Below are 23705 nucleotides of genomic sequence, written 5' to 3' on the forward strand. Positions count from 1 at the left end.
GAGATGTAGTGGAACATAGATGGTGCAGGGTTCTTATCTCCTGTATATCCAAACTTGTCTCCTATTAGTTTAAACAAGGTGTGGGAGTGTCACAGGGTCAGAATAACTCTGGCAGAGAGGTAGAGTCTCCAGAGTTTGGAGAAGCCTCCAGATTCCTGCCAAGAATTAGCCTGTGAAAACCAACAGAACTTTCCATTGAGAGCCTTGTGGACTGAATCTAGCATCACAAAGTGGATGTTGTGCTATTCTGGCCCATTTTTCCCTCCCATCTCAGGGCTCAGTGTTGGGGCCACTTCTGTTTAACATCTTTATTGATGACCTTGATGATGACATTGTGTCATCAGTAAGTTTGCAGATGACACCAAGTTAGGTGGGAGTGTTGATCTGCATGAGGGTAGGAAGGCTCTACAGAGGGACTTGGATAGATTGGATCAATGGACCAATGTTAACAGGATGAGTTTCACCAAGGCCAAATGCCAGGTCTTGCACTTGGGTCACAACAACCCCAAATAATGCTATAGGTCTGGGGATGTGTGATTGGAAAGCTGTCTGGCAGAAAGAGACTTGGGGGTTCAAATCAATAAGCCACTCAATATGAACATACAGTGTGCCCAGGTGGCCAGGAAAGACAGTCGCATCCTGGTTTGAATTAGAAACGCTGTGTCCAGCAGGAGTAGGGAAGTGATTGTCCCCTTGTATTGAGCTCAAGCCACACCTTGAGTATTGTGTCCAGTTTTGAGTACCTTAATAGAAGAGAAATGTGGGCATGCTGGAGCCAGTGCAGAGGAGGGAAACAAAGCTGGTGAAGGGTCTGGAGGATAAATCTAATGAAGAACGACTGAAGGAGCTGGAGATATTTAGTCTGAAAAAGAGAAGGCTGTGGGGAGACCTCATCACTGTCTATGACTACCTGAAAGACCATTGTAGAGAGGCTGGTGCTGGTCTCTTCTCACAGGTAATTAGTGATACAACAAGAGGGAATGGCCTCAAACTGCAACTGGGTTGGTTTAGACTGGACATTAGGAAAAAAAAATCACAGCAAGAGTGATCAGGCATTGGAATAGGTTGCCCAGTGAGGTGGTTGATTTGCCAACCCTGGATGTATTTAAGGGTCATTTGGACGTGGTGCTTGGGGATATGGTTTAGGGGTGAATCTTGTAGAATAGGGTTCTGAGTTGGACTTGGTGATCCTGAGGGCCTTTTCCAACCTCAATGCTTCTGTGCTTCTGTGATCTTCAACAGTGAACTTGGTGCTAGTTTTGCTGCATGATGCAGACAGAGGAACTGATAACTGTAAGCACACAGTGACCTTTTTGCAGACTATTGTCAGAGACAGGAATCCAGGTGTTCTCCAAAACGGGATTGTACCTGATACCTCATGATTACAAGGAGTCTGTTACACCCAGATTGTCTGTAGACCACCTGAGCTGCAAAGTGTACAATCAGTTCTGACTCAGAACAGTGTCTTCCCAGGGAAACCCCATGTCTAGGGAAATGTTCATCTGTATTGCAGCCCTGTGTGTGTGTAAGAGAGGTTTGATAAATCACTGTGGGCAAATGGGAGAGGGCACAATTACTCCTATATGCACAGGATCATGTCTTGCTGTTTATAGAAGTGCAATACTGATTGTTTGCACCCTGGTTTTACAACACCAATATTTTCCCTTGTAAATAAAACAAGAAACCCTTGAAAATGCTGTGAGTGAATCTGGTCCTAAGCCATTTAAAAAATATGCCACTGAACTGCATACTTCACAGACATAACCAGATCTATTAAAATAAAATAAAACTTATAGGCTTATAACTTATAAACTTATAAGGTAACACAAAATTAATTATATGATTATCTAGTTCAAAATCTCTATTGCAACAGTAAAACACACCAATAACTCCATGGAACTACTGTTTTAATGAAGAAAGCCTGTGTTCATGTGCATAGAAGGATTTAGACATGTAATTGCTTCCTCAGACTTATTTTGCACTATGGAAGTGATTGCATAGCAGACTCCAGAAAAAAAAGTAGGTCTTGATCTCTCTCTGATTGCTAACCCATTTAAGAATCTAGTGCAGCTGACTGACTGAGATGTCACTATTTAATTCTAGCAGAAGCCTGTTTTCTCTCCCTTTGGTCAAAGATGTCAATGTACCACAATGAAAAACATATGAACTATTAATCTTTCATTTATACTCTCAGTGTGGCTGCCTGGATAATATGTTGTAATTTTTTTCTGTCTTTTTTTATACTGTTTCCTATTGATAACCTATTGCTTTCCTCCAAACCTCTCTGATGAGACAAAATTCATGTGGCTGGACCTGGATGGTTTTGTTTATTTCTCTTTGCGACAGAATAGAGATAAGACAAATCTATGAAGGACCCCATAAAATATCCTTTTACTGTCAGGAGTGACCAGCTCCTCTGAATTATTGTTTCTTCTGAAATGAGGTAAGACTGAAAACCTTTTAAGCAAACAAGGAAAAGATTGTATTAAAAGCAAAATATCTATTCGGAGGATAAAAGATGTTGATCCATGTGTTCATTTCTTTCTTACAGGATGTTTGTTATATAGGATATTTCTGTAACTATGCAGTTATTTTCCTTGAACACACTTGGATGCAAATATCAAAGGTTCAATCTATGTATAAAACAATCTATGTTCAATCTCTTTGAAACAACAGCAAAATGCCAGATTTAATAGGAATGTAGTCATAAGTATCAGAGAGGGAATGCCTTGAAGGTATTTAACCAGAATACAAAGATTAATGTCCACAGTGACGTTACAAAGAAATACAAACCTGTGCTGATGCCTAGCAAAAGGAGGCACATTAAGGAGGCACATTTCCTAGAGTACAGATATTCTGGCTATAGTCACAGAGACCTGATGTTTTGTGGTGGGATTAGAATCAGCAGTTACAACAAAAGTAATATTCCTTTCTGCCCTTCCCCCACCCCCCCCACCCCCCCCAAGCTCAGTGTCACCTAGAATTATTTCATCATCTGGAGGAAAAAAAATAAATTACACAAGTCTTTAGTCTTCAGGTCTTTAGTAACAGAATTATATTAACCTTATTGTTCTGCTGCAATAGAGCACTAACACAGCTTTCTCCCATTGCCTTATCTCACATATTCTTAGAAGCTTGAGATAGAAATGATGTGGTAGGAAACATACATAATTCCCCTGACAGTGAAGAATTCTTCTCCAAAGCGTATTTTCTGCTCTGTCCAGAAAAACAAGTATTGCACATTGAATGTTTTGGGGTTTTAACATTTCTCTTAGGAATCCACTGTGGCTCTTTTTTTAAACTATTTTCTTTTGTTCTGAATTTATTAATACTTGGTCTTTTTTCCTCCTTTTTTTTTTTTTTAAATAACAAACAAACCCCACAAAACAACCCAATTTTGATTGCTCTGACTTCCTTTGTAACATCTAAACATTGCCAAATTGGGTCAATGCTTTGACTGTAGGGGCAATTTCTCTGAAAATGACAATTCAAAACAAAATACTGTTCTCTCTTCACTCCCCCTCTCTTCATTTGTTGTAAGTTGTAAGAAAGTATGTATCTTACATATGCTTTTTCTCATTTTTCTATGTCTGGATGACATGGAAAATATAATATATCTATTATTGTAGTGTATTTGGTAGCAGTAGCAATCTTGTCCTTATTTTCCTATCTTCTTAGGCAGGTATTTGAGGTGATATTAAATGTTGACTGAGAAGAGATCCAAGCTGGCAACAGTGTCCATGTGTGCCTACCAGTGCATGCAAGATAGGGAAAGAGATGCTTTGGCTGCTGGGTCAGGAAATAATTATCACTAAGCAATGAGAGGATGTACATTATCTGTTCACTACTCACAGTGACCATAGCTCATGATCTGGTTTTGGTTATGAAAATAAATGAGAGATTCCTAAGTGAAACTTCTCATCCAATAGTCTAAAATAGATCTTCACTCTCAAACCAAAGCAGCAAAATTAATTTCACACCTTCTATCATTCAACAAAATAGACTTATGTGAAGTCAAAGCACATGCCATTCACCATGAGTAGTTAATATGTAGTTGCCTTTTTGTCATGGCCTGCTCTGGGGATGGAGAACTACACGCTTTGTTTGATCATACTGTGTCACTGTGCTTTTCCCTTATGCTCATCTGATCTCTAACTTCATGCTACTTCCTCTGGAGCACTTGCTCTGGCCAGTTGATACTCATGTTAGAATAAGCTTGTCAACGCCTCCATCCCTTTTGGTAGTATATAGGTGTGCATTCTTGAGGTAGTTAAGTAACATGAGATACAGTAATACTACATTTCTTACCTAGTGTCACGAATCTTATCTGCACCACTGCATCTATCATCTATTAAAAATACACATGAACTGCTTTGGAATAAGCTGGCTTGTGACCCAAGTATGCTGGACCAAACAGTACAGAGAATCATGTGACATTTGAGAATGGACAGGCTAACTGGTTGCTTCTGCCTTAGCAAGCTAGTTTCTCATTAACTTGGATGTGTCTATAGTGTAGCAAAGTCACAGAAGCAGCTGCCACATTCTCATATCTTAGAATGGTAGAGAATGAGGATAACTAATAAATCTGCATGTTGATTCTCTTCTACTGAAAAGCTAATGCAGTTTCCTTGTTCTTAGATGCTGCACTTTGGCATGATGCTGACTGCATGTAGATAACAGACTGTATCTCAAAAGCTTTGAAAGGCAACCCAATGTGATGTTCTTCAAAGTTAGGGGGAGGAAGCGGGTACATCCTGTTGTTTTAACCTACAGAAGGTGACAGCCAAGCCCTCTGAGGATATCTTAATATGAATTCAGCAGGGAGAAGACTATTTTCCAAAAGAAAGAACATTTTCTTGGCATTCTTGGAACAAAACAAAATATGAGGGGGAAACTGTGACTGCCAAGAGTGATCAAATCACCCTGCTTTCAGAGACAAGCAAACCATTTCTGACAAAGCTTCAGAAAGATACACTGGAACTCAGATGCACCCCAAGCCTGATGGCTAAATTTCCTACCACATCTCTGCCAAGCAGACTTTCACAGTCAAATGAATAATACAGGAGGCTAAGAATTTAGAGATGTGATGTACCAAAACAACATGAATTTTAGAGATGCTTAAACATCCTAACTTTGAATATGAGCTGCTTTGCTGACTGCTTGAGTGCTATTGGAATGCAGTCCCCACACAGCCACCACAGAGTCTGTGCCCTTCTATAATATTACTATGAGACAATCTTCCTGAGATAGTCAGAGAACCTATATGATCCCAGTTAAACTTCTGTTCTGTGTGGATCAGATATGGTTGTCATAGCAAAGGTGGAAACAACAACAACAAAAAACAAGTCAAATATTTACAGATTTGGGTTTTCAAAATCCTAAGTATACTACTAAGTCCATTTGCCTGTGATATTAGGGCATGAAGACTTATGCCACTAAAAGTGAGCAAAGTTTTGAAACACAAGGTTCCTTTTCAGAGGCTTCCCAGACATACAGTAGCCTTTTTTTATGGTTCAGATGTTATTAGAACTTTTTTTTCTCTTTAGGGGCAGAAAATCTTAGAGGTCTTTAACACATCACTTCACTTTGTAGTGCAGACATATGCCAAGAGATCAGATCTGTTATACAGAAAAAAATAACTTGATATAAAATATTTTTATAGACATGAATAGAATCCCAGTACTGTGGGCTCAGCTCCCATAGAACTCAACAGAAGTTGCTTGAGAGAATATAAGACAGTATTTATTACACAAATGGCAGAAGGCAGAAAATCTGAATCTCTATAAGGAAGTGGCATACATGACAGCAGACAAGAATGACAGCATCATCCCTTTCCTCCCATTACTCCACACAAATGATGGTTCTCCATCAGGGGCTTATTTGAAACTGAGTGGTGAAAGCAGCAAAGCTTCCTCTTCACATTCTTCATGTATGGGATGGATGAGATATTTCATTTCATACATCATTTACTGTTTGCTGCAGTTATTTCACAAAGACCTATTTTGACTTTGCTAGAAATGTGAGAAAGAGTTTCCTAGTTTGGAAATCTCTGCAAACAACAAGCTGAACTGCAGCTCCAACTGATGTGAGTCATCAGAGACCCGCTGACTTCAAAAGTGTTGTATATTATTTGTCTACTGGGAGTAGCTCTGAAGTCAATGAAGCTGTGTTAACATGGTAGGAGTGAGATTGGGAATAAACTATATTTTTCCCTACCTGAAACTGCATTTTATAGAAATATATTTTTTTTAATTCTGTGTTGTAACCAGTATAATTTTATCAATTAATGTTTTCACCACTTTCTAAGGCTTTTGTATGTCTCTGAAATCTTGTCTCACCAACCAGTAATCCAGTCCTTAAAAATCTTGATCTAAATTATCTGTCTAGTGAAAAAAAAGAAGACAGAATCACAGAATCACTGAATCACCAAGGTTGGAAGAGACCTCAAAGATCATCGAGTCCAACCTGTCACCACAGACCTCATGACTAAACCATGACACCAAGTGCCATGTCCAATCCCCTCTTGAACACCTCCAGGGATGGTGACTCCACCACCTCCCTGGGCAGCCCACTCCAATAGCGAATGACTCAGTGAAGAACTTTCTCTTCACCTTGAGCCTAAACTTCTCCTGATGCAGCTTGAGACAGTTATATGTAGGAGGTTAAATTTGGTCCTGTAACTGATCAGCAACTTTCAGAAGCCATTTAGGATCAGGATACAATTAATAAACAGTCTTTTTTCTTTCTTTCCCCCCTTTTTTTTTTTTTTTTTTTTTGGTATAAAATCCTAAAATAGGCTTCTTTATGCTTGAGACAATAATGAATATTCAGTACGCTCTTATTTTTCCTGTGACCATTTTATTTGATTCATAGCGGGGGGAAAAGCCTGCATCTCACACAGTATATGAGGGATTCACTCCATTCATATCCTTGGGGAGGGCCAAGGGAAGAAAGTAGTACCTGCTTCTCCAGTATAAGCATGTATGCTTTCCTCTTGAAGTACTTTCACCTCTTCTTTCCATGGCAGACAGACATACATAAATACTGTAGGAAGCATTTGGATTGCAAATGGCTGAAAATGGAAATAAATTGGAATGTTTTGAATATCAAAATGAAGTCACAGAAATGCTCTCAAGGAACTGTATGATGTGTCTTACTGTATGTCAGCAAGTGTCACTGGTCTTGATAACAACCTGTTTGGTTCCTAAATATGAAACTTCTAAATTTACTTCAACATCAGAAAGAAATGACAGTTTTTAAAAGAACTTGACAGTTTCCCTTTCACCTCCATGTTTTTAGGCAAAGTCTGTTTGAGAGAAAAAAATTATAAAAGGGAAAAAAGAAAAAAAAAAATAAAAAAGTTGTTTGTTTGGGGTTTTTTGAGCAGGACAAAAATCCTCAACAAGTTTGATTCTCATGATGAACCTTATTGCATTCTTCCTACACTCATTACTTAGAAGAGGAAGCTGCAAAAATAAAAGGCTGGACAGTCAAGCATGATTATGAATGTATTTACAAGCAAGCAATGCTGCATGAACCAGAAAACAGCAAGCACATTGCAAATCCTCCATCTGCCTGGGCTTGAAATAAGGACATTGCAGAGCTCATCTGCAGACGGATGTTGCTATTTAATGTGAGTTCCAACAAACCATTCATTAAATTCATAGCTGCACCTGATACTCATTAATGTGTTCCTGCTTACAACTTCTCTCAAAATAGGCTGTTCCACAACTTTTGGAAGCTTTATACACAAGATTATAGCAAACTACAAGAAATGGAGGATGGATGCTGTAGGGAGGATATTTGCTGTGGATTTCTGAAACCATGCTGAGTGGTTGATGATATATTTAAAAACTAAAATTAAATGGGTTTACAAGTAGCTTTGAACTTCCCATTTCAAACAAACTTTGGTGTTGATACAGGAACACACAGAATAACAAGAAAAGTCAGAAAAATGTGCTTTCTGTAAATAGCTCTTTGATTTCAGGAAACTGAGAAAGGCTAAAGTCTTGACTATCATATGAAAGGAATTACAGTACTAACCATGAAATGAGTACAGCTCTCAGTATTTTCAGCCTAATGACTTCTCATTTGACATGGTTTTAATTGCCTGAACACTATTTTCTGGCTAGGCCCTAAATAAAATACAAACTAGAAATGTAGATTTTTAGCTTTTACCAAATATCTGGTTAAATCCACAGTAAGACAACCACTAAAACATACACTAATTAAGTGAAGAGTTATTAAAAATCCAGAAATCTCATTTTGCCTTACCTTGTGAGTCTTTGGACGCAACTAAACAAAGAATTGAAGCTTATTATACATTGAAAGTTTAGAAGTGTTGGGATCAAAGTACTGAATAATAAATAAAAAGTTGTTTGAGAATAAAGAATCAAACAATATAAATTCCGTGTTCTCTCTTGTGTTGAAAAACTTAATTTGTATATAACCTTTCTGCACATTGACAAGAGTTTGAGTATAGAAAATCATAAATGAGAAATCCTTCTCTCTGAGACATATCATTTCTGTTGTATAAAAATCAGCCATTTTCGGGGCATTAAGCTGATATAATATTGCATATGTATAATCACTGTGCAAAACCTCACATCACACCTTGTACAACATGAGACACAATTGCCCATATGAAGTCAGACTTTAATGTTAGACTTCTTTCTTTGATGCTCCTATGTGTGTATTTTCTTCCTGTTCCTTTCTTCACTGAAATTTCTCTGCATTTTACCAAATGTAGTCATTTGTTTGTCTTTTTGATAAATAAGCAAATTTTTCCCAATGATCTATGAGGCTGAATAGCAAAGAGCTGTTCACAAAGTGTCTAAACAGAAGATTTAAGCTTAAGGTTTCCATTTAGCACACCCATCGAGAATTTACCTGAGATGCCTAATTCACAGGTCTGCCTGCTCTAGACTCCTGATTAATGTTATCACCCTCAGCAGCTGCTTAGCTTTCTACATAGACTAGAAGAGAGCTCAGGGTATCTATTGTCAGGTTAGATGACACAGTTAAATGCCATAGAAATAACCAAAGATGCTAGTGACACCACTTATCTCAGATTCTTACATAATCCCCTTTAGGCATCAGGGCTTCCTTGGCTGTTGCTGATTCATATCTCACTAGGAGTTTGTCCTCGTGGGTGGCTATGGAGACATTTTGTTCTTTGTGCCTTCCTTCCTTCCTCCCTCTGCTCCCCATCAGGCTTGAATTCTCTGGCAATTCAGCTGCATATCTCTTCATAGTGGCATCTTGCCAAGAATAGAACATGTCATACATATTTGTAATGTATTTAATAGAAATCAACATTCACCCCTATCATGACAGCAGTTCTGGAAGCAGGCCTTAAATGAAATGCTGAATCCCAAAGATACCAACCTACTTGACGCCTGTGGCTTTCACATTGCAAATTCCTCCAGCAGCTGTGAGATAAAGAGAGAAGATCAGATTCTGTCACTTGTACCAGATTTCTCTTGCCCTTCAGATTGAAAATTCTGGTCCTAAATAGGTGTTGATTTATATGTGAATATGAATGTCTGTACAGATGCAACTCCCCCTTTCTCGATGAAAATGCTAAAACAGAAAGTAAACTGAGGGGTCATACTTCTAGGAATATTTTCTTTGTAAAATATATACCTTGTGTGATAGATTATGCTCAGAAAGCTTTGTTATCATGTGTTATTCTGTAGCACTTATAAATATTATTTTCCTCTTGCTAGTGTAGAAGTAGGAGACATAGAAAACTGAAGTGGTGCTCCAGGTCCTTGTAAAAGTCGTTAGTCAGACTGAATGCAACACTTATACATCATCACCGTTGCCAGGATGATTATATCCTCTTAACACAGTGCTTAGAGAACTCCAGATGAAAGTGAGTCTTTATTTATCTAATTGCTGGACACACAGAATATGTTTATCAGTGTGCTCTGAAGATTGCTGAGACTGGACTGCTCCAGCTTTACTATTTTTAGGGGCTCTATTTTCAGGGGCTGTTTCCTATAGATACCTAACACCCTGCTGTTATCTGACACTAAGTTACCACCTTTTGGGTGGAGTTGAATCTGCCTAAGGCCATCTGGAAATATAAATGCCTAAATCGGTAAGGGCCTGTTTTGCTAGGCTTGCTCAGATCACAGCTCACACATTACTGCCATAACCAGCATAGGAGATGGCAATTCATGTAACTTTGAACAAGATCATCCTGTTAGATAGCAACAAAGTCTGTACCATAATGACATGGAGACAAGAGTCAAAACTGCTGGTAACATGGTCCAGTAGCAGTGGTAGACACAGAAAGTGATGAACTAGATCTGGGATCCATTCAGTGAGCCCAGTCGAGAGCTAAAGCAGATAGAACAAAAGCAGACAAGGTTGAAACAATGGTCCAAAGGTGCACCCAAGGTATAGGGAGAAAGGCGAGACTGCACCTTGTACCTTCCCAGTGTCTAATCATGGCTGCAACTCAGAGGTAAGAGAGAAATTTTCATAGAAGACCAGACAGTTTGTTTAGTAAGTCCTTGGAAGTCTTAGCTTGAGACCAATCTGTAAAAATGAATCAATCTCCCAAAGACATGTGACAGGAAAAAGAACTTTTCTGTATGATTCTTTCACTTTTTCGTATCTGTAGCTAATTTCCTTTTGTTTTCAGATAAAATCGAACTTCACAGCCCAAAACTCTGATTCATGATCTTGGCATGCACTTAGTGTTTTAGTTACTGTAGGGTTTTGTCCCAAGGGCACAGACAAAATTACCTTCCCCTGCTACTTTTTTATTTTTTTAATTTGTCCTCTTCCAAAACAGAACTACAGCTCAGGGCATGGATATCCCACTCAAATGCTCCTGTAGTCTCCTTGCCCTAATCCCCAATCTGGGTTTAGGTGTTCCATAGCAGAGGTTTGATATCTGAACATGTTTATGTGTCTCAGTACAGACATCTCAAATTCCTTGTATACATCAGGGTCTGATGTCTCTTTTGCATAAAAGCACATTATTTTCTGTGAATCTACAGCATTTTTTCCTTTATTTTCAACTGTTATTACAGACAACAGAAGAAAACATGTTTCAAAAGCTAATATTCCCTGTCATTTATTTCAGAAATGCTGTATTTCAGCCACCTATTAGTCTGAAGAAAAATGTAACCATTAGTGGCTTGTTTTTGTTCTAAATTGGTTATTTAATATACAGCTGCACTGTAGCATGTTTATCAGAATTTAGTGCCAAGTCTGAAATTGCTTCATCAAGGATCTACTTTTGTTTACACCAGTTTTACTCCAGTATGGCTATGTGGAGTTGCTCCTGAGTGCCACCTGAACAAAAGAGAGAAGGATCAAGCTGAGATGTTTATCATAATGTTTTACTACAATTGTCTGCCAATCTTTTGACTCTCTATGTTCAGTACTAGTCTCCTTGATTAGTTAAGATTCAATTAGGTATCAAATTAAACATTAACCATGAAAGCCACTTGAGAAATGTGTTAAGGAATTTGTGAAATTGTTTTCTGCACAGAAATGGTGACCTGTATCTGTTTCTCTGATGTGTGATTTCCCTTCTGTTGTATTTTTGTTCCTGGACCTAACTACACAGTTGTTACAACCCTTTGTTGGAGGACATATTATAAGGGGTGGGAGGAAAGAGTGGGAAAAGGAAACAATTTAAATTAAAAAGTATTCTTCCTCCTCTGTCCATGAGAGGCTGGTAGACTTCCTTCCGTTTAGGGAATTAGGCTTAAAGTTGTTGCTTGCACCTGTAAGGAACTCAGACATGCATAGCAACCTATGCATGCATGGGCCATGCCCACATGAGTAAAGCAAAGTGTCCTCTGGCAAACTGCTGTTTGGGATGGAAACTGACATAACTTAATTTCTTAGCACACACAGAGGTTAAAATTGCTGATAGCACTAAAAGCTGTAATCTCCTTCCACATCTGTACTCTCAGGAGTGTGAGATGAAGCTTTTGCCTCTAGCAAGAAAGCTTCTCATGAAACTGCACCAATAGTAAACAGGAATCTAGGTAGTGAGATGTAGACATAGGCCTGAAATCTGCATCCCACAAGTAATACCTATTTCTGACTTTTCAAAAGCTGTGACCCTATCATGTCATGACAAATATTTCACCTTGAGGGTGATGCAGCCATACCCTGAACATCTTTGGACACAGCTGATACTCCAAAGCCTATATCAGGTAATTTGGCATGGAAAAGAAACCAAATCTAGTTGTTGTTAATGTTTTGTTTCAGATTGGGTTTTGGTTTTGTTTTTTTTTGTTTGTTTGTTTGTTTATTTTTTAATTATAATTTTATTTTCCCAGCTATTTTTGGAAAAAGTCGTTTTAGGTTCAGTTTAGTTTATTTTAATGGCCACACTTTCTTCGTATGAAGTAGAAAATGGTAGCAAATTGATGGTTTCTTTTTAATATTACTATTTTCAAATGCAGAGATCTATTTTTTTGTCTGTAATTTCCAAATGAAAAATTTTGGGAAGTGCATGTGGTCCCATTTAGAACAATTTTCAATGTTGATTTCCCATGCTTTTCATATTCTAAAAGATGTGACCTTTGAGGTAAACAATGAAGAAAACAATCTGTTAAAAAAATTATGATCTTCAGTTACCATTTAGGAATAAATTTTAAAGTGCTAATTCCAAATACATTGAATGAAATATGAATGGAAGAGATATGAATAGTAGCAGCAAAGAAAGATGAAGGAAATACAAAGAAAGGCATAGAGAAAGTATTTTATTTACCTACATGGCATCGGTAACGTCAGGTGTAGAACTTCAGACTGTGAAATTGCAGGCAGGGTCGTAATTTTTGGTAGGGGCTTGTTTTGGGGTTTTTTGGTTTGCTTTTGGCACAAGTTTCTCCCAAACCCTTTTGCAAATATTTAAAAATCATTCAGAAAGGGACAATGTAAGACACCTCAAAGATAGTCTAGAAAGATAGATAAATATATGGGCAAAAGGAAATCTTAAAGGTTTGCATTGAAAACAAAGGAAAATTGAATTTTCCTGTGTGAATTTTCCGAGATGTCAAGGAGGACAATGTTATGGCAGAAATGTCCTCACATTCTTCCAGAAACTATTATGCTTTGAAGTTGCCATGTACTAGACTTCTGAGCAGCACAACTGGGAAAGTGTTTCTAACAAGAGAATTTGTGAAACTGAGAACATACCACTAGTATTTTAACTGATATCTTGGGACATCTCTTGCTACATACCAAGACTAAGGAAAATTAAACAATACTAATGTCAGCATAGCCAAACAGAAAAAAAGAATATGACTGTGTTGAGGTTTGTTCCTGAAATCAGACAAGATGTTCAGTCTTGTAACTTTTGGAAAAAAAAAAATAAAACTTATCAAAGACAGATGCAAGCCAGTTTACAAACTCGCCGCTTTCCTTTAAAAGATTTATCTTCTAAGCACAAAAATATATCTGCTCATGAGGACCAAAATAGCTGAAACACGTCTTTTCAACTTTGTTTCACATTGGTTGCAAATGAGTAGTTGATAACCCTTGTTAATGCTGCTAATACGACTGCTTATTTGTAGGGTTTTGTTGTTTGGGTGTTTTTTTTGAGTTTTGTTTGGGGTTTTTGTTTATTTGTTTATTAGTTTGTTTATTTTGTTCCAGATGCCCTGTGGTCTGGCTCCTATCTAACTCCTATAGTAAAATCCCATCTCAAAACACTTGTATCAGTGACTCCACATGATGTTTTGCACAGATATAAGCTTACTGCAGTCAGAGTTTGAGAGGTGTGCTATGTTAGACTGGGCAAATGACTTTCAATACAGATGCACTGCTTCCAGGTTACATTCCATACCACAAACTACACCTACCTGCAAAAATAGGTGGCCAAAAAGTGACCTAATTGGTGTATGACCAAACCTTGTTATTGCCTTTCAGATTTATCTGGAAAGTTTGAATAGATAATGAACCTATTTTGTTTATTGGGCTAATCACCTCTATAAAGATTTTATGATTGATTCCTCATTTGCATTTGTTTGGATTTCACTTCCAACAATTGCTCCTTGTTATATTTTTCTTTGCTACATGGTGGGCTACTTCAGTACCTTCTTTGTCGCCCCTCTAGGGGTATTTATGAACCACAATCAAGTTGTTTCTCAGTTGGATTGCTGCAGTATTTTCCAATAAATAAACCAGATTGTACTCTTGTTATCTTTCTTTCTTTTTTTCTCTTATCTGACTGTTGTTTCTATCATAAATTAAACTTTTAAAGTTCCTAGGGTACTGACCATTTTCTGGAAATCTATGTGCATAGTATCTAGAACAACAAAGCCTCAATTCTGTATGGAGACATCATGTTTTATGACAAATTATTGGTACCAATTCAGTAAAATTGCTGTTGACACCTTTTTTTTTCCTTGGAATGTATGCCAGTGTGTGTGTCAAAATATCTCCTTCACCTTATTTCTCTTAATTCTTCATTTTCACTGTATTATGTCTTGTGATAAAAGCACTTCCATAACAGCCAAGATATGATAGGTTTTGGTGAATGTACTGCAAATTAAGTCAAACTCAGTTCAATTCACTCAGATAGAGTCTATTAAGTGATAACTGTTCCAGCTTCTCACAGAATCAATTCTTATCTCATTTATACAATTGATAGTTTTCCAGGTGTAAAGTACTTTTTTTTATAATGTAATCACTATCACAGTTTTAATGAAATTAATTTCATTAAGATACCTTTTACCTGTTGTAAGGTATATTTTCAGAATATCCATCTCTAGGTTTTCCTTATATGTATATGTGGAAGGAAGTGGTTGAAGTTTCAGAGCTGTGCAGTGGAGATGGCATTTTCTAGTCTTTTATTGATCATTCTATAACTAGAGATAAACTGGTGAATTGCACACCTGGGAAAGCCTCCATACAGTAGGGAACAAAGAGCAAATTACAAGGAAAATGCCCTCAGTAGATGTCAATTTAGTTCTTCATATCAGTGTCATCATTCCAATTTACACCATCTGAGAATGTGGAAGAAACTGCAATATGTTCACTGGACAGTTTTTTAAGACCTGCTCATTGCCTTTCAAAATCACATGAGGTTAAAACTTTTTCATAAGACTGACCCTAAATCATATGCAGCTACAATTAGAATCTCAATAGCGATCTGTGAAGTGAAATGTATCTGTGAATTAGCCTCTTTTTGCAGTATGAAGTCAAATACGGTAACTAATTCACAACTGTACAGGTAAAACTTGCTTATCTGAAGAAAAACACTTTGCTACTGTGCTCTAGAGTGTAACTTCAGCGTCTACTGAAACAGGAGGAGATAAGTGGTAGGAGGGGAAAACCCCATATTTTTCTAGAAATGCTTTTACAGTATGTTTCTAGATGCTTCTCTGAGTGTGCAATCTAGGACACTGAAGAGATTATGGCAAGAGCCTAGATCATTCTGAAAACTCATTCTTGAGGAATCAAAACTATTTGTAACTGTAGCTCTTCTGCTCCACCTACCCTGATATTTTGTAAGTAACAAGCCAGGACATAGCTCAGCTGTACATATGAGGCTATCATTCTTTTCTAGAGGGGTTCCATTACCAGCATTTATGCAAGGTCAGACTTCCAGCAAACTACAGAGTGAAAACCACAACATGATATTGAAATTATTTAAGGCTGATATTTAAAGTTATTTGTCTTAGGTTAGTCAGGCCATCTATGATTAAGCACTAGAAACAGGATAAAAAAAACTATCAAGATGATATTGCAGGGAAGCATAGCTGTACTGCTGAGAGAAAATCTTTGAGGAAATCACTAAATTGCTAAAGCAATTGAAGTCTTTGATTCAGCTAGCATACCATCTACTGGCTGGTGTTTATGGTTTCAGACTTATAAAATAAAACTCACTATGATATTGGTTTTTTTTTTCTTTCTTTCTTTCTTTGGGGAAGGTTTTTCTGAAAGGCTAACATGCCCTGTTTTTTCCCCCTTTGTTTTCAGCAGGCTGCGCATTGAATTGAAGGTGTGTATGTAATGATACAGTTGCCAGATCATGTGGACAGGGGCATCTTCCTTAGATTCCAGCCTTCTGCAGTTATGTAGACATATCTTTCTATACCATTTTAATAAAATGTTATAGTGAATTTAGTGATTGTGGCAGGAATGTTATGAATTCTGAAAGCTTAATCTGAATAAACATGCTGGTTTAATGAACCAATACTCATCCAGAGTCTGAGCGCTTAGAAAAACCTTACATCTCTAGCTGAAACATATACATTTGCTAACAGATATATTTTTAAAGCCAGAGTTGGGCATTTGAGAACAAGTTGCTAGTTTTGTACAGATTTCTTCCTCAAGTTTTGTCTGTCTTTATGAGATTCAGTTTCTTTCCTGTTAATCAGTTGTAATGATTATATTTTAAGTTCCTTTTTTTTACTACAAAACAAACAATATTTAATAGTGCACTAACTGCAACCTTGTCCCTCTCTACCTCTTGATCTCTACCCTCTACTTAACATTGCCCTTTCTGCCATTTTTATTTATTTTTCAAGAACTTGCAGGCAGAGAATATCTTAAACTATGTATTCATGCAGTGCCTAATCATGCAATTGTTTTGGTTGGAATGGCCTCTGAGATCATCTAAAGTTTCTGCAATAAAATGCTATTAAAATGCATGATTATGCCCTCTCAATTATGTGACATACGAACCTCATTTCCTTCTGCTTCAAAGTAGACTGGCCAGAAGAAACACACATATTTGCTTCAGCCTATTTTTCTCTTCTTTATGGCATGCAAACCTACACACAAACACTGGAACAAATGGATCTTTGATTTCCCATGGCTTTGTGTCCTTGCTGGCATTTATAAAGATGTCTGTCTGAAGCTGAGAGATTCAAACTTTGTCCCCTTGATGCCAAATAAAGGTTGATCGTCCAGATTCGTCTCAATGACATATTTCAAACACTTTTTTCCATAATATCTCCAGTAGTTAGTATCTTTACACTCTGCCACTTTTTAACAAATATGATTTCATCTGGATTGTGGATTTAATTAATATTTTGAGGGGAGACATCAGTGACAGGCAAGATATCATCAGGAGATCATATATATTATTCTCAGAGCACACAGTCACTGACCCACTAGTTCTGACAGTTCAATGAGTGAAACTTGCAGTTTTAGCCCAGACTAGAGCTGCATATTTGTTTCTAATTGTGAATTTTCTCACATTATTCATTGTTTTTAAATTGTGGTGGAAATTCTGAAACTACACTGTCATTTTGCTTTCAAGCTGATGTTCTGAAAGCACACAACTATTTTAACCCACAACAACATACAAGTGACCAAAGAGGCAAAATTCTAATGTATTTTTTTGTTTTGCCATTTCTTGAAACAAATATTTATATTCTTAAAGCCCTGTAAGGAAACAAAGTTTAAGAAAACATTTAGAATTTGTCTGTTGCCTTTATTTATGTCTGTGATAGGCCATGCCTCTGTTTTTGATGTTTGATGGAAGGGACTGCTGGCTGGCTGCTAGCAGGGGGAGCATGGAAATTTATCATTTTTAATACTGCTTTCAGATTGTACCCTGTGATTCTCAGTTAGTTCAGAATCTGCATCAGTGCTTTTATTATTCTCACTGCAGAGCAGTTCTACTAGTTTAAGGACCCTAGTAAGAACTCAGTAGTTCATTGCAGAAAATTGCAGCTGAAATAGGCAGAGGCAACGTCTAGCTAGTCTAAGCCATGCTGTGCCAAATACATCACACCCTTGAAACTAAGTAATCTTTGCCCAGTCTTGAAATTGAATACAAAACAAATATGGAATGGAAAAAACATAAACTCATGTTATAAAACCTGTGTGATTTACAGGACTCTGTTTGACGCTGTTCTAACCCTTTAATCAACAGATGATGGAAAGGAAGAGAATGTCCTCTGAAATACGTACATGGGTTACCAAGATAAAGGAAGAGGTGGAGATGGAAGATAATAAGACTGAATACTTCTTCATACCAAGGATGAAGAAGCTGATGTGTTGTTTCTTCTTGCTTGTCTAGAATTCCTGTGAGTTAATGATTCAAAATGCTAAGAATACAGTAATTAATGGGTCTGTTTGATCCTTTGATTAACTATACAGCAAAAATGATCAGTCAGTGCTGAGTCTATGACTCCTATTATTCTCCATTTTACTTTCCTGAGAAAATGCTGGGGAAATGTTATCACTTCCTCATGGCTTTTCATTAACTTTTCTCTGTCAAGACTTAGTGGTGTGCAATTGCATCATCTTGAAATAGCTTTCTGGAGCTAAGGGTTATCCTTTAGAACTGTTCCTAAGAAATCATTTCAGTAGCTGTCTGCAGGTCTGGCTAGAAAAGTAGGCACTAAATTTCGAAGCCCAGAATTTAAGATTTGTCAGCTATATGAGATAGGGTTCAGCTTCAGATGATCTTGCCATTAAATCACTTATGAACAGAGAGCCTCCAGACTAATAGTAGATACTGAAGCCAGGTCTACATCATTCAAGAGGAGATAAAGGAAAAAAATGTCCTCTAGGGATATGTAAGTAGAAATTATGGTGAATAAAAAATAAATTAAAAAGAAAAAAAGAAACTATTACCAGTACTTAATAGGATAAGTGTTCTGTGTAATACATCCCTGCTGATTATATTTGTAGTCTTAATTAGACTCCATTAAAATGGTGTTTGAGCTCCTAAGAAAGCAAATGATACTTTTTGCTTCACATATTTGATACTTAGGCTATTTGTTTATCTAACAACACTAGCCAAGCAAAGAAGAACATCCTGAACCCAGAAGTGACATATTGTGGCCCCGACAGGTGTCTTTGGCTAATTCTGTAGTGCATTGTAGCTACCCTTTCTTGTTCTAAGCACACAAATTGCATATCAGAAGTCAGGCCCCTTAGCAGCTTACAAGGAAATCTATAGTATCTTTCAAGTTAATTCAGAGGTGTTTATTCTGAGTTTGCAGTGTTTCTGCATTTGTGAAGTGCACATTCCACTGCACTTCAAGGAATACTTAGTCTGGAATGATTTTTAAAATCCTCTTCAAAAATTTGGAATTCACATTTTTGTCCTGGAATAAAAGAAAACTTTTAAAAAATAAGTAACTGTAAACAATGTTTTAGTTTCCTTATAAGTGATATATAACAGTCAGTTTGCAATAGTTTCTAGGATATCACTTATGTATATGAAAGCTTCACTACTATAAGTAGGAGAGTGCAGTGTTCATTTTAGCCCATGTGCACACAGGTGTCCAAGCACTAACATCTCCCAGTTTCACTTATTCTGTGAAAAACTGGATTATTTGTTAGGATAATCATCTTCTCTCCTAGGAAAACCAAAACAAAAATCCCGTATAGATTTTTTTTTTTAAAGTAATCTCTATATTTAGTATTCTAGTAAGTATGTATATGACTAACATGTCCTTGAGCTCACATGAGTTCTTGAAGCACTCATGTATGAAGATTATAGAATAACTCAGGTGTGAAGGAACCTCAGGAGGTCCCTAGCTCAAATTCTTTCTCAAAGAGGGTCAGTTATAAGATCATATCAAGTTATTCAGGGCACTATGTCATCTGGTTTTGAAAACCTCAAGGATGGAGGCAACACAACCTCTCTAGTCCACTACAACTTTACTCTCTGATTGTTCTCAAGGGGAAAAAAAAAAATAAATTATTATTCTTATAGCCAACCTGAATATTACTGTTTTTCCCCCTAACTTATGTGTACTGCCTCTCAGTGTTCTACCCTCCAGCACTATCTTCTTGATGATGTCCCTACAGTGTACTGGGGACTACAGCTAAGTGTCATCTCTGCCCGCTAAACAAGTATTTGAACCTCAGCCTCTGCTCTCAGGCTGTGTGTTCCAGGCCCAAGTACCTTGGTGGCCTCTGCAGAGCTTACAGAAGCAGCTTATTGGTGTTAAATCAAAGATTCTGAGAGTCAAATATCCATTCACTTCAAATGGGTTACTCACAGTGAGAATATTTTCTTTTGGGCTATTTTGCTAGAACTATGTTGGCTCAAAGTAATTTCTCAGTTTAGAAGTACAGATTGTACAAGTTACTGTCTGACTCATGAAAGAAGGTAGAATTACAAAAAAGTGGCTCAGAAGTTTGCACAGACAAAAGTAGTACAGTCAAAGAAGGTAAAAAGGTATTTTTGTTTGTGGTGTTTATTTATTTGTTTGTTTTGGGGTTTTTTTTTGAGTATTCTTGAAATATTTCATTCTATATTAAAAAATGTCTTCAGATTTTGTACACATTTGCTCCCCATCAAGTATTTTTCTGTCTCTCCGAGTTATCTGTGTGATTCAACAGTTTAATCCACAGCTTTTGTGCTGACAGCTAAAAAAAAATCACACAGTTTGCACATTGCCTGTCTTCAAAGCAAAGCCACATATTCCTTTGTGTGGTGAGAGTAATCACGGTAAAGGTAAAGTGTATGCAATTTCCAAATGCCAAATTCTTTAGAGAGAAAAATACTACTTTGCTTTGTGCTTTTCAGCTAGCTGAGGCCCTCTCATATGACAGGCCATAATCAATAAGTCATGTGCCAGTTGTGCTGATTCTGTACGTCAGGTCATATCTCTCCATTTCAGTTTCCAGTTTCTTACAGAGTATTCACTTGTGTTCTATTGTCATATCTTTCCACCTCCTCAGTGTCAATTTAAAAGCTGTTATTTTTAGGCCATAGAAATTGCAACCCTCCTCTCCCCCTCTCTTAAAAAAAAAAACACCAAACTGTACCACTGACCAGCTTGAAAGCAGGGATATGAAAAGAGGGAAATTTTCTGCTTGAATTCCAGTCACTGTCATACATCCAGAAGGCCAAATGCTCTATGTGAACACCTTATCCATAGTGGACAAAGAGATTCCAGGATGACAACTTGTTAATATCTATTAGTAATAAAGATTCTAAAATTTTTGGGAAAGCTCCTTGTGCAGAAAGAGGTGTGTTTCACTCCTCCATAAGCAAATATTTACTCAATTAGGCAGCTTGACATCTTTAGTCTTGCTAAAGCAATTCCTGGCGTGGCAAGCTTCACAACATGGACCAGTTAGACAACCGAAGTGGGAATTCTCAGTACAATTTTGAGTATTGGAAATCTGACTCCAACCCAACCTTTCATCAATCAAGTTTCTCCAAAATGGTAAATCAAGGTCATTTAAATCCCTCCAAGTTATTTAATCCTGGCTCCATGTTCTAACCTTTGTGCTCACTTTTCCTTCCATTGTCTTCAAAATTTGCTTTGTAACTTCAGAAAAAGGCTGTCTCCTCTTTGCTCCTCATTTCCCATGATAAAAGAGGGGTGCTTGAAGTTGCTTACAGCTCAGTGACATTTTGAGTATTGGTTAATGTTTCTATGTGTTTCAAAATCATAACGGCATAACCACATACTGTAGTTCCTAACTGTTGTAAATAGGGACTTTGAAATAAATGGCGTATTTATAAACAATGATATTTTATTCTGCTGTCACAGTTTTTACTGTGAATGAACATTTAGACAGTGAAATAATTTGGAGAAAGGTCCTTTTGTAGATCCTTCAAGGACTGTCCTTCAAACAATGTTCTCAGCTGGAGAATATTGTTCAGCATAGAGAAGAGACAACTTCAGGAAGATGTTACAGTACCAGAAGGAGGCCTGCAAGAAACCTGGGAAGGGACTGTTTACAAAGACATGTAGTACTAGGACAAGGTGCAATGATTTTAATTGGAGAAGTGGATTTAGATTGGACATAAGGAAGAAGTTCTTTACTGAGAATGGTGAAACACTGGAAGACATAGCCCAGGGATGTGATGGAGGCCCCATCCCTGGAGACATTCATGGTCAGGTTTGATGAGGCTTTGAACAACTGGATCTATCTGAGGATGTCCCTGCTTGTTGCAGCAAGGTTGGACTAGATAGCTTTCAAAGGTCCCTTCCAACCCAATGCATTCTATGATTCTATGAATTGCACTGACGCATTCACCTCCAGTGCACTTAAATGACTATGAAGATGTATAATTTCTTCCCCTTTTCTTCATCTTCTTTATTTGGGTTTTGGGAGGCTATTGTTTAATTCTTTTCCCCTATGTATATACATCTTGTCCACCTCGGTCTTTTCACCCTGCTCTTGTATACTGCATCAAATCCTTCTTCAAACTCAGTTTTCTTGCCTTGGGTTTGAGTACAGCCTGCTGTCAATCAAGAAATTGAGTTTTGAAGCTCCAGCAGCTACCATTGTTGTCTCCTTTTCTCAGCTCTTAATGTTTGGTTTTCTGGGGTGTCCTATTAAGCAGAAAGAAATGGTACATTTATTTTTTGAATGGCTATAATCAAGAGGTTATTTTTGGCAGTGTTTATGTGTTTCTTTTCTACAGATCTCTTCCTTTAGGGCAGATAAAACTCTTTTTAATGTCACAAAATTATGTTAGATCATCTGTGCCCATTGTAAACATATTTTGCCCTTATGTTACCACAGTTTGGGTTTATGGGGGTTTTTGTTTAGTTTTTTTTGTTTGTTTGTTTAGTTGGTTGGTTGGTTTTGCAATTAAGTAAAATAAAATTATCACAATACACTGGGAAAATGGGGGGAGTAGAAATTCTCAAAAGAAGTGTTCTTCTGTCTTCCAGAAACATTCTTTTAAAAGATATAAAGAGTGCGTGGAAGTGTGGGCATGTTTCTTGGCATAAAATGACAAACTCCCTTTTCCTAAATTAAGGGACTTCACCTAAGTTAACCTTAGTTAAGTTAGGAAATCCAACATCTCTGCATTGCCCTAGACAGTTCAGAGCTACATTATTCTGGAGCAGCAGATAGTGGGCACATAGGTATGTCTAAACCACAAAAGTGGCACTAGATGCCACTGTAGGGACATACATTTCTCCCCATCAATTTTTCTTTACGTAAGTTTGCCACCCTGAGTTCCACTGTATTAGAAGGAGATCTAGAAGTTTAGTCAATGCAATATCTGCAATTTAGAATGTGATTCCCTGGATGAAAAACATATTTCAGAACAATCCTCAATTTCTTTGTCTCTGCTGGCCAGGGTACTCTTCACTCTAAAAGGGAATTACTGTGAATTTTTTCTTGTGAAAGTACTTGCACTGTGAACTTTCAAATTTATTCACATGACTCCTGCCTAGATTGAGGCTACAGTTGGTGATAACAAGGTACATTAAGTGTTGAATTCTCTCTCATCACAAAATCTTCCCATATGATGAACACCTTGAAGCTGTAGGGATTAAATATGCAGACAGGGTGACCGAAAACTCTTTTAACTATAGCTGAAGAGCTACAGCAGGCATAAACACCTTGAAGACACAGTAATTTACAACATTAAGGTTACATGTATGATTTGGGGGTTTAGGGTTTGTTTTGTTTGTTGTTGTGGGTATTTTTTCCCTAGTGAAGATACCCAGATAATTCACATTTTATGTTGGATGAAAAAAAAATTCAGTTTTATTAGCCACTTCTAGGTTTAAAAAAAGAAAGAGCTACAGCTTGCCATTGTGGTATGTATGCAAAGTACATAGTAGTCTTTTGAGCAGAACACAGTAATGAATGAATGGGATACAGACAAAAATATCATTCCTACAGAAGCAGAAGACTTTAGAACACAAATTTGTAAGATACTATCTGTTTACCTGCTGGGAAAGCTATGATTTTGCTTCAGACTCCTCTGAAGGCAGTGACATTTACAATAAGAGTTAAAGCTATGACTTTGACATACAGAATTTGAA

The 23705-nt window shown here is 37.3% G+C and overlaps 1 long non-coding RNA gene across 1 annotated transcript in view; it reads left to right on the forward strand.

Moving 5' to 3' along the window:
* The first annotated feature begins 2136 nt into the window (after window positions 1–2136).
* LOC137449685 (uncharacterized) overlaps window positions 2137–23705 on the forward strand; it is a 64712-nt gene continuing 43143 nt past the window's right edge. Inside the window, exons 1-2 of the long non-coding RNA XR_010989446.1 lie at window positions 2137–2443; window positions 17870–18023. This is a non-coding gene — a long non-coding RNA (uncharacterized lncRNA). The remainder of the gene's footprint in view (window positions 2444–17869; window positions 18024–23705) is intronic.

The sequence above is a fragment of the Melanerpes formicivorus genome, unplaced genomic scaffold, assembly GCF_026170545.1.
Source record: "Melanerpes formicivorus ecotype bairdi unplaced genomic scaffold, bMelFor1.0.p_v2 SCAF_32, whole genome shotgun sequence".
Taxonomy (NCBI): Eukaryota; Metazoa; Chordata; class Aves; order Piciformes; family Picidae; genus Melanerpes; species Melanerpes formicivorus.